The sequence below is a fragment of the Sciurus carolinensis genome, chromosome 12 (genome assembly GCF_902686445.1).
Source record: "Sciurus carolinensis chromosome 12, mSciCar1.2, whole genome shotgun sequence".
NCBI lineage: Eukaryota > Metazoa > Chordata > Mammalia > Rodentia > Sciuridae > Sciurus > Sciurus carolinensis.
The window spans coordinates 30,139,125-30,151,717 of NC_062224.1; positions in this window are offsets into that span (position 1 = coordinate 30,139,125).

Genomic DNA, 12,593 nt, shown 5'->3' on the forward strand with positions numbered 1-12,593 from the left:
TCTTACCTCTAAGTTTTGAGGAATGGAACCAGCATTCTGTGGACTAAGACCTCTGAAACCATGAGCCCTCAAACTTTTCCTCCTTTACAATTGTTCTGGTTGGATCCTTTTATCACAGCAGCGAAAAAGCTGACTAAAAAAATGATCTATTGGGAAAGTGAGGGATGCCAAAGAATGATGAAAGTAGTACTCAATTATGTCTTGAATTGTTTTCAGTAAATTACTGAACTATTCTGCATTAGCTATGAGGTCAGGTGATGAGGACACAGATAACCAGGTTAAAGTTCTTGAATAAAGAACTTATGAGAAAGGAAGGGATTTGATGATTTAGTGAAATGGGGGTAGTTACAAAGTGATATGAATTTGATGATAACATAGTATATAACTATAATTAGGAAGTTTAAAACATTTGAGTTTGAGTTTTATTAGTGACTTTCAAGCAAGCTTTGAAGGTCAGATAAGATATGCTTTAAAACACTGGAGAAAGGTAGGAAGAAATACATTTCAGGCAAAGGGGCATATAATATTCAGAGTTCCCGAAGTGTGAAAGTCCATGTCCTTTTTTAGACATTTTGAATTTTATTGTCATTTTTTACCATCTCATTCAATGTTGAGAGTAACTGAAGTTGAGAATGTATGGTAGACTGAATCCCAATTTTAGAATTGACTAAGACATGCAAATAAATGTGACAGTATTTACCCAGAAGTTTTTTAGGAGGGAACTGATAAAAATAGATATGTAGTCAGGAAGGTGAGATCAAATGTAGAGGATGCTATAGATAGAGAAATGCTAAAGACAAGAACGATTCTCTTTTTCAGGAGGCTGAAGTGTAGCAGTAGTTGAAATACTGATGGAGAAAGAGTTGTAAGACACAGAAATAACATGGTTAGAAAGATGGAGTGTGCTCCATGCAGAGATACAAGGTTGGAGATAACTACTTAGTAGTACTCAGCATATGGGTTATAGAATGTCATGGGCAAAAATGAATAGAAGGAGCAAGGTACAGAGAAGAGAGGAAGAACAGGAGTCAAACAATGGAACAGGATCACATTCACAGCAGAGGGGAAAAACTCATAAAAAAACATTTAGAAGGGATGGTCAGGCAGCTAGCAGCAGCTGAGGCAAGGGAGGACAATGTGACAGTGGCCACGAAGAAAAGAGATGCCACAGAAGGGATTATTATATATATTTTTTATTTGTACAGACAACATTTTGGTTTATTGTACACAAATGGGATACAACTTTTCATTTCCACATTTGTGCACACTGTAGATTCATATCATGTGTGTAATCGTGCATGTACATAGGGTAAAGATGTCTGTCTCATTCCACCATCTTTCATACCCTCCTCCTCCCTCTCATTTCCCTCTATGTAATCTAAAGTTTCTCCATTCTATTCTCACCCCCAACCCCTACTCCCATTATATATCATCATCCGCTTACCAAGGAAAACATTTGGCCTTTGATTTTTTGAGATTGTCTTATTTCACTTAGCATGATATTCTCCAATTCCATCCATTTATCTGCAAATGCCATAATATTATTATTCTTTATGGCTGAATAGTATTCCATTGTGTATTTATACCACAGTATTTTTATTCATTCATCTACTGAAGGACATCTAGGTTGGTTCCACAATATAGCAATTGTGAATTGAGCTGCTATAAACATTGATGTGCCTGCATTACAGTAGTATGCTAATTTTAAGTCCTTTGTGTATAAACCAAGGAGTGGTATAACTGGGTCAAAAGGTGGGTCCATTCCAAGTTTTCTGAGGAATCTCCACACTGCTCTCCAGAGTGGCTGCACAGATTTTCAACTCCATCAGCAATGTAAAAGTGTGCCTTTTCCCCCACACCCACACCAACATCTATTATTGTTTGTGTTCTTGATCATAGCCACTCTATTGGAGTAAGAGGAAATCTTAGAGTTGTTTTAAATTCCGTTAATAAGAAAAGATTGTGCTTTCTGAGTCAAAAGGAGATTTTCATATTTGACATCTTGACTTTCAGAGAAAACCTTAGCTAGAACCTAGATAGCATAGAGGGAAAATTTAGGATATAGTAGACTCATAGGTAAATAAAATGGGGAGGTACAAGTATAGAAATTAGTTATAAGATGATAAATAAAAAGTGTAATAAGGAAATAAAGAAATGAAAGTTATTTGAGAATGAGACAACCTCAACTTTTTTTAAACCAAACGAAATTTTTATAGAAAGAGGTTAAGAAAAATGAAAGTATATCATTGAGAGCACAATGAGGAGATAGGGAAGTATTAATTACCTTTAAATTTGCAAAGAAGATAATTCAACTTAATTCAAAAAGCAAAAAGAAAAGAGCAATGGATATAGCTCAGCGATAGAGTACTTGCTAAACATGCATGAGACCCTGGGTTCCATTCCCAGTATTACAAATAAACGAACAAGTAAAAATAAAAACAAAAAGGAAAAGACAAATATTTTAAAGATAAAGTTAATAGTAATCTACTATTTCTAATTAAGGAAGATATTGTTATTTAAAAGGACAGGGAAGTTTCCAATAAATTTTGAATGTCTGCAAAGGATTGGAATAAGAATCTAGTCTAAATTCAAAATAAGAAAATACACCGGGATGGAAACACTAAGATCAGTTATGCCATGTGCTGATATTCATTCCATACATAAAATAAAAATTGTACTGTCATAAAGATTTTTAAATTTTATACTGACTGGCAAATGTTATGGTTTGAGTGTGTAGTGTCCTCCAAAAGCTCATATGTGATACAATATGAGAACATTCAGAGGTGAAATGATTGGGTTATGATAACCTTAACCCAATCAGTGAATCAGTCCCCTGATGGGATTAACTGAGTGGTAACTGTAGGTAGGTGGGGTGTGGCTGGAGGAGGTGAGCATGTGTATGTGGCTTTGGGGTACGTATCCTGTATTTAGTGAGAGGAATCTCTCTCTGCTTTCTGATCATTATTTGAGCCACTTCCCTTCACCACATTCTTCCATGATGTCCTACCTCACCTTGAACCCTATGGAATGGAGCCAGCTATCTGTGGTCTGAGACCTCTAAAACTCTGAGTCCTCAAATAAATGTTCTCTAAAATTGTTCTTGTAGGTCTTTTAGTTACAGCAGTGAAAAAGGTGATTAAAACAGTAAATGACTCCCATCCTAAGCTGCCAATTAACTCCTTGTACCTCCATCTTCCTAGTCTCTTCTAAGATCCTAAATGAGCTCATAACTAAAGAGTAAATACCTTATAAGAACTTACTATGTTTTTAAATATTTTAAGCATCATCCTTTATTCTATCAACACAAATGACAATAACAAGATTTACATGCACCGGGAATCTAAGCCATTAGCCACATTAGCAGGAGGGACTGTGTTCAAGGCTTGGAATTCAATAAATTACCATGATTAGAGAACATCCAGAAATTCAAGAAGCAAGAGTACAGCACAGACTGAGGAGTGTGGTATAGTGCTCACAGAAGAGGTCATACTAGATTTTTGTAGTATTTTACTTAGTGTGTGAGTATATATAAAAGACAGACAATGTCATGGTTAAAATAGACACACTAAATGCTGGTTTGAAAATGGAAGGTGAAAACGGGTCTAAGACCACATGTAAGGAGAGAGCAAAAGTGTGAGAAAGGAAGAACTAATGAGAATGAACTATCAAGTGCGTAGATACAGCACACCGAAAAAGTATCACTTTAATTTTGACACATCTATCTCCAAAGTCCAATTAGTATGCTATTTGGAATATACAGGCAAATATTGTCTACTGTTCTCATTTTGGGATCTTCTACAGAACAGAGATGAGGGGAAATTCCACATAAATGTACCCTTAAATGAGTGCTATGGTTCACTGGACTTAGCCACTGTTTGTAGTCAAAAATTCCTGTGAGCAGAGAGACTGGAAGAGTGACCTGTCAACTACTCATTTTCTCTTCCTCTTGTTGCCTCAATTTACAACTTCTCTTCTAATTGAAAGCAAATGTTTAGGTAGTTTTTTTTTTTAACTTAATTTTTTTTTCAATGACTAGAATAGGTATGTGTTTTGTAAGAAAAGAAGAGCACAGAATATGTTTTTTCATTAGAATTAAATTGAAGACTACAAAACTTAAGGAAAGAAGCACCAAGTAGATAGCTTTGATAAGATGATATTTTATATGTATGTCTGAATATGTAGTAAATATAGATAACAAACATATATAAAATATATAAAGATAGATGGAGAGACGTTAGCAGTTCTTATTTTCAGTGCTTCTGTGTATGCATAGTCAATAACATTTTCAAAATAATTTTTATTTTTAAAATAGTCATTCTCCATGATTCACAATCAAATGTAATTTTAATAAAGTAAAATTACAGTTTTGTGAGGAGAATTTTCAAATAGCTTAAAATTCCAGAGAAATTTAAGTCAATATTTCTGTTTTTTACTTCACAACATTGACAGTGTTTGCATAAATTATTTTTTGAGGATTCCCTTAAAAATTTCACTTTTATTCACCTTGTATTCAAAGATACTACTCATGAAAATAGCAGTAATATAACCTTCCCTATATAGGCCTGTGTTCTTGAGTGCTAGCTGATGACACTGAGATGATAAACAACACTAATAATCGATTAAAGTGACTTCTCTCCTTGCCCCAGTGCTCACTGATACGTGACACTTGGCAGTGTATTACTACAGTTCCAGTGTACCGGTGATGATGCACTGGGACAGAATGTCACTAGGGGGTCCTTCCCTGAGTGATGTATTTCTCCTTCATATGTTTGGAAACGTCTAAGGATATGTTGAAAATAAGTCTGTGTGCCTTTTTAAAGAATATAATAAACTTTTAAGATCTTAATATTTCAAAGATACCTATGTGTGTACTATGGCTAGTTGCCCAGGCAATTCCAACTCATAAATAATGCATTAGGTTGCCTGTGTGTATATATAAAAAGGGGAATCCTCTTCTTGTGTTAAAAAAAAAAAAAAAAAAAAAAAAACTTATGGTCAAAGTCAGAGATCCTGAAGAATGATTTACAAAATGCAGTGTGATTATGGACCTGGAAATGTATGGAAAAAGTTCATATTAAATTTTACTTTTTCCTTTTGCTTTTTTAAAAAAACCTCTGTAGGAGTATATTATTTACCAAGGAAATGGAAATGACAATTGGATGGTTGAGGTTCTAAACCCACATATTTAAATACCTGCTTGTGCATAGTATAGGAAAAGTGAGGAGGAGTGGTGTCATAGTTCTGAGATCCAAAGAAGAGGCTCACAGGGAGTAGTTGCCTACATATTATAGTGGTGGTATTGGACTGGTCCAGAGTACTTATTGAAAGACAAACTAAATGATCACTTAAATATCTGTCCTTATCAGTTCCTTCAGTTTTTAGAAGAGAAAGTTAATGATTCATTAAGGAATATGTATTTTTTTAAATTAAATCTTAGTCATGGATAGCCATGAATGGGAGAGAAAATATTTCCTTTACCACAGTGTTAATGAGAGAGTTCCATAAAAATCAAATTTATAAATTAGCATTGCCTGCAGAAGAAGACAGAAACATGACTTACAGAAATATGAAACTCTGGTGCTGCTATAAGTAGTCAGAGCATATGTGTCCTAGAATTTGGCAAGTATGGATTGATGCCTGATTATTGCTGTTGCTTGGAGAAATGTTCAGGATCAAGGATGGGTGCAGCAACCCATGATGGCAGGGAAAGCAGAGAGATCAACAGTGGGAGTTGCCTACCTTTCCAGAGATTGGCTGGGCAAACATGTACAAATTTTTCTATGGTCCCCATGGACATTCTAATATCCCCTGAATTGATAGGTATGGCACAGACTCTCTGACAGAGCATCCCTAGTGGACATCCTATGAGGTCTAGGTGATTAACCAAAAAAAAAGCAAAGTCAATGTTGTGTGATTCTTGAAAAGACTGAAGTTGAGGAGATGACATAAAATGCCAGCAGCCCAAGTGAGCATGCCGTGTGTCAAAGTTGCAGAAGAAATGCTTCTAGCAGGGCTATTTATGAAGCACCTACCTACAAAAGCAGTGCATTTAAGAGACAGCCTGCATTTATTTATTTATCACAAGGAGATCAAGTACCCCAATAAACCAGCTTCAATCAAGAGACAATCACCTTGAAATGTTTCCTTCTCATGCCCTGAAACTTAGAAAATACTAGCAATCACAGTCAGTGTGAGAAAGATATAGGACAGTAAATAACAGATTCTAGTCCTTTCTTGACTAGTTTTAAAATTTATGGGTCAGACCTGAGCAGTGAGGAGAAGTGAGATTGAAAAGATAAGCTTGGTAGGAAAATTAAAATTAAAATATCATAGATTGGGTTGGACTTTTTAATATCTGAAAATGAAATTCTTCCAGTACATACCTATACATGACGAGAATATTAAGCATCTACTCAAAATACTTTCTAGTAACAAAGATTACAGACCTGAATGTGTCTAAAGGTACTGATAAGAGAAGAAAAATGTCTTCTGAAAATGAGAACCTGTTCTCCATAGAATTAAGAAGATTAACAAGAAGACACACATGAAGAAACCCAATTTGCAGAAAGATTTCCTGAGGGATATTCCCCATGTTCCTGAGTAACCTTAACCCTGCCAGAAAATACAAGACGAATCTAGTGACATATGAGCTCACTAAGACTCTAGCAAATTTAATAAGAATATTAGAGCAATAGGTCACTAATTAAAGTCAAAGTCATTTATTAAGACAGATATCTCTAAAGACTCCATACAAGAGCTTAGCTGACCTACCTACCTAAGATCAGGAAGTATGCCAACCCCAGAGATTTCATGGTCTACTCATCACGAAGATTTCTGTGCCAAGTTTTCAGAGTCACTGAAGTCTACGTTGCCAAGGCTTCAAAACAGAGCTTTCTGCTATTTTAAGGAAGAAAAGATTGTCCATTAAGCAGGTGCCCTCCAGTGGTAATTCCTACATTTTATACATTTCATTTAAAAGAAAAGATTGAATGATATGAAAGGTATGGATATATTTATACTGTAATTCTAAGAGAAATAATGGAAATTGATGCTAAGTGGCTCAGGTAAAGTAATTTCATTGTCATTTTTCTTTTAGGAAGGATATTGGAATATGGCTAGGAAGGGATGATGTGACAATGTCCAAGTTCTTAATTTTTCTGGCATGAAGTTTCAACGTTATGTACTCAGGCCAAATATCCTTGTGAATGAAGAGAGGGAATTATAAAATTCCTCCTTTAGCTACACTCAGCTACGTCCATGAGAAAAAGAAACATACAGAAATGATACAGAAATGATAGCCTCACACTTTCCTATCTTAAAAATATGCTGTATCCTTTTACCATGTAAACATATAGGAGTAAGGAATCAAAAAGTTACCTACCTAGAGTTATTTGTTATTTTTCTATCATTATATGCTTTAAAGTGAATTCAACATAGGCACAGATCACAAATTCAATTATATATTAATGCCTGCAAAGAAATTGATGATATCTCCAAAATCACATTTTAAAACATTTTTATTTTTTTCCACAACTTCCAAAAAGAATTACACAACCATTAAATGCAAAAATATTTCATTAAATGGAGAAAATACCTAATCTATAGGCCAGTAGAGGACTAGGAAAATGTGTGTTTAATTTTCTATTTAAACAATAGTAAAATAGTTTAAACACAGTGATGGTGAAGGATGTTTATGATAAGTACCCTTACGCTTACTACTTAATTTTTTTGTACTTTTAAAATTTATGTTTAGCACAAATAAAATTGTATGTAGATATGGTAAATAGACCTGAAGGTAAATAAACCTTTGTGCTCTCTTAGTAAGACTTCTTTCTCTCAGAACGATATTTTTAAGATCTGTGCACAATATTGTATGTATTTTTTTTTTTTTGGTTTTTGAAAATTAACTGTTCAAAATTCTGTCTTTTTTAATTTTCTCTTTAACTTTAGTCCTAAATTTGCACCTGTAAGTCAAGTGATAGAGACTTTGGCTTAACTATAGAACAAAGTTAATTTTCCAGCAAGAGGTTGACATTCAAATGATTTAAAGCTGGTGTTCCAGATATCTCCAGCCAATTTCTAATTGTTGTCTTAATGAGGCAGTAATCAAACTATTGAAGTGTGAACCTTTAACAAAGCCACTTAGATTGAGTAAAGCAATTTGAAGCAGCTTCATTGTTGCATCTGAAATGGTAATTCAAAATGAATAAAACTGTAGTAGCAATTCAAATATATCTAAATTTCTATAAATTATTCATTAAATCCACTGGTAGGTGAAACATTATTTCTACATAATGGCTGCACCCCTCACTTCCTCTGTATACATGCAAGTTAAATTCAGATAGAAGTCATTGTTGACAGGGTTTTCTAGGCAACACAAAAAATGCACAAACACATGTCCTTTATTCCTCTTGTTAACCTCCTTATTAAACCACTGGTTTTTTCTGCAATCCTTCTGTGTACAAATGAGGCCTTATAGCATGTAATCAGCATTTGTATTTAGTGAAAAATTTGACTGACATCATTGTTCCTCTAATTTTGAGAAATTGGTCTTGCCTGCATATTTTGTATGAATGTTGTCTCCTCTGAGATTCTCACTCACTTTAATCATATATTATAAATTATTTTATAAAATTATTCCACACATAGAAGAACCACTCAAGAGTTAGCAAGTTTTATCTATACAGTAACATCCATTTTAATTTGATATTTCTGTGGACATCTATATTATTTCCTAAAATTTGGAAATGGTTGAAATTACAGGATTTATGGAGAAGAGTTGGAGGCAGAGAGATCATATGCCAAGGGGAGACTCAAGATATGGAAATTCTAGATATTTACTTCCCATTTTTGTCTGGTCTTCATAAAATGTGTGATTTTTCTACGCTTATAAATATTCAGTAAGTGAAATAATAGGTGATTAGCAGACATTTCTCAGCTTTCCTTCAATACCTCAATTCTTCTCCATTTTGTCCTTCTCAGTTGAACAGAATGAGAAACAGGAAATGGGGAAGGCAACCCAGATTTCAACATAAAGTCATTTTTGTAGAAAGTACACTTGAAGAAAGACAAATAGTGTTTGAATCCCAGATTTTCTAGTAACTTGCTACCTAATATTTGTTAAGTTTCTTAACTGCTTCTGAGTTACATTCTTCATTTGTAAACCAAGGATGAGTTTAGCATCTGTTTTATAAGTTCTTGGCAATATTTAAAGCAATATTTTCTACAAGGCACATAAAATGGTACTTAGACATAGCACTCTATGTGTGCTACATAGTTCAGTTGAATCTTGAGAACCATTCAAATCCATTTCCTTTGTTGGAATCCAATACCAGGCTTGACATTGAAAAAGCATCAACTCTTGGTTTTCTTTCTCTAAAGAATACAACACTTCTGGGTAACCCATCTTCTCCTACAAGGTAGTCAGAAATGCTATGGATTTCTCCTTATACAGAGACATTTACTCAGACACTTTCAGTGTAAGAAGTGGAATGTTAGAGTGTGCTATACATGGGGTCAAAATTTGAACATCTAAGTAATTTCTGTGTCTCCTACTTTCATGGCAAGAATAAACAACTAAGGCAAATTAAACTTTAAGTTGCATTTCTGTATAAATAGGGCTCATTCATTTTAGAATTTATATTATTTAACATTAAAAATGTCAACACTAATGTAATTTTCCTGAGAAATAGAGGTTCTTAGTGACTGGAATTTTACCCATAGATAAGATAAAATGCAGATACAAACCAAAGATAGCACTTACAAATTATAGACTCATTAATTACCTTTCTTCCTGAAGAAAGACTAAGAATAGCCATAGAATAACACTAAAACATCTCAAATGAAATACAAAAATCAACTTATAATTGATATAAAATATTTATTAAAAAGTTTCATCAGTTGTATTTATGCTAAAAGCAAAGACAACATGTTCTATGTCAAACCTGTGTACACACACCTACACTGCAACCCCACACAAATCCCTCTTCCACCATTCAAATGAAAAGGAAATAAAAACTAAAGCCCACTGAAATTAAGATGTTCCTAGGTATAGTGGATGCCATGATGTGCCACCCCAAACTCCCATTAGGACCCTGGTATCCATTATCCTGGTTTCTGCACATGTGGACAATGGACAAGGATTCTTTCCCCAGAGATTGCTTTCATTGTAAGAGAGCTGTTTTTTCCAAGTTTATGGCATTTTTTAGTGGTAACTTGTATCCAGCATCTCATTGCTCCAAAAGTACACATGTCTGTCTCCCTTGACATAATTTGCTATAATTCTGGCCCATAATCCTGGCTTCCATGCTCCATCTGGAAGGATGGAAGGTATGTGCTCTACAATTGCTTTGAAAATCAGCTTTCTCCTCTGATCAACTGTACCTCCTTCATAGCTTCAAAACAGACCTTCCTAAAAGTTTAGTCCAAGGAACTTCTGCATGTGTGCCTCCATCTCAGGTCTGTATATAGCAAACTAACCTAAGACACTCAATTACAAAGATTTGGAAATAAGGGAAGGCATGTAGATTTTGCCTTCAAAGAATTCAGATTTTGACATTTCCTAACATTTAGTTGCAATGTGATCATTCACTAATCTTTCAATAAAGAGTTGTTAAGGATCTACTGGGTGCCAGACATTCTCGGACTTGGGGACCTTTCCAACACCAGACTAGGTAACATTTAACACAGACATTCTTAAAAGTCTATCAAAAATTTACCAAAATTAAACAATTTATATTATGTACTTCTATGAATTTTACCTACATGTATATCTATAAACCATTAATTTTTTAAAAATCTGTACATATATAGAAAGAAGACAAATAGAGTAGAGGAAGGGGAACAGTGGGAGAGAGGAAGAGAGGGAAAGATAAAATACTGGGGACTGAAGTGAGACAAATCATATTCTATGCATGTATGATTACATCAAAAGAACCCCGTTAATATGTTAAACTATACTGCAATTTTAAAAATTGCAAAATAGCTATTATAGAATTCAGAAGAAAAGTTTGGAGCCTCTAAATATACCATGTATACACTTCATGTGAATTGAATTCTGTCATAATAGCCTTATATTTAGGAAATTTGAAGAACTATCCTTAATCAACAAGTCATCTTTAGTTTATTTAATATGGACTAATTTCCTTAAAATTCTAATTTTATCAGATTTGACTGAAGGAATGGCTACAAAGGAGTTAAGAATGCTAAGATTTATTCTTTGGTTCTCTCCTTCCTTAGCTGTAAGGTGTCAAAAATGAAGGAAATCTACTTGGATCTTAGTTCATCAGCTGCACAATAGGCAAAGATAATCTGTAATGACTGACATCGAATAAATTTATTTTTATGAAGTATTACCTTTTCTTTATAGTTTTATAATTTCCTCATATCCACTTTATGTATTTTAATAATTTAAATTACATACACAAAAATTGTACACATAAATTGTATATCATGATATTTTGAAACATTTATATATATAATGCAATATTTAAAGTGGGAAGGCACCCATGACTGGTATGAGAACCAAGCATAGTTGGGCCATTACTCAGGAAGAGCTGGTCTTAGGAACTCTCAGTTATCATAACTGATCAAGACCACCTGAGTCAAGTGGTTATCCTGTGTTAGCTCACTACTAAAATTTAAATACAAGCATTGGATGCAGGAGTGACCCACTAGAGTCAAATGACTTGCTTACCTCCACCCCCTATGCTGTCCCCTCCTCCCCCCACAAGAAATGTCTACTGATCCCTTTTGATCTGTACCACTCTAAATAAAGCAAGATCAGGATCCTTCCTTTGTTAGAGTCATACCCTTTCTGACAGCTCAATCAGTCATGCCCCTGCTCTTAAGATAATTCTATCTCAATTACACCATGAATCTACATGGTGTACAACCATAGAAAGGAAATGATGTACCCCATTTGTGTACAATGAATCAAAATGCTGTCTGTACAAAATAAAAAATAAATAAAAAAGGTAATTCTGTCTTCTGTCATTATTTTTGATGAATAAATTTCATAAATAGCTTTTATTTTGCAGCCAGTCCATCCTCTGGTAGGAGCCCTTTCCCTCGCCCACTCTTCCCACAGCAAGAGTTTAATCATGTTAAATGTATCAATTCCCTAAAACCATTCTTGGCTCTGCATCTTATACTCTATGTACCAATTTACAAATACCTACTAGGAAGCTGTGATAAACATTAAATGAAGAGTAATATCACCTTATAAATATATTTGAAGTAGATATACATACAAATATGATTTCATTGCAATTTTATATTCAATTTAATTTGTAAAATATAAAAAGCAATTCATTTATATAATTGAAGTTTACATTTAAGTGAATATATTCCTTTAAATTTAGTAAATGACACATAATAAATACTAATAATTTTCTTCATACTTAAAAAGGGACTTGATTAAACATGAAGTCTTAACATTTTAATTCCATATGTATGTTTTAATTTAATTTACATATGTATATATATATATGTATGTATATATAGAGAGAGATAAACAGAGGCATACTGAGCAATAGAATAATTGAATTCAAAACTTAACAATATATAACTTGGCACATCACTATTTTAAACCC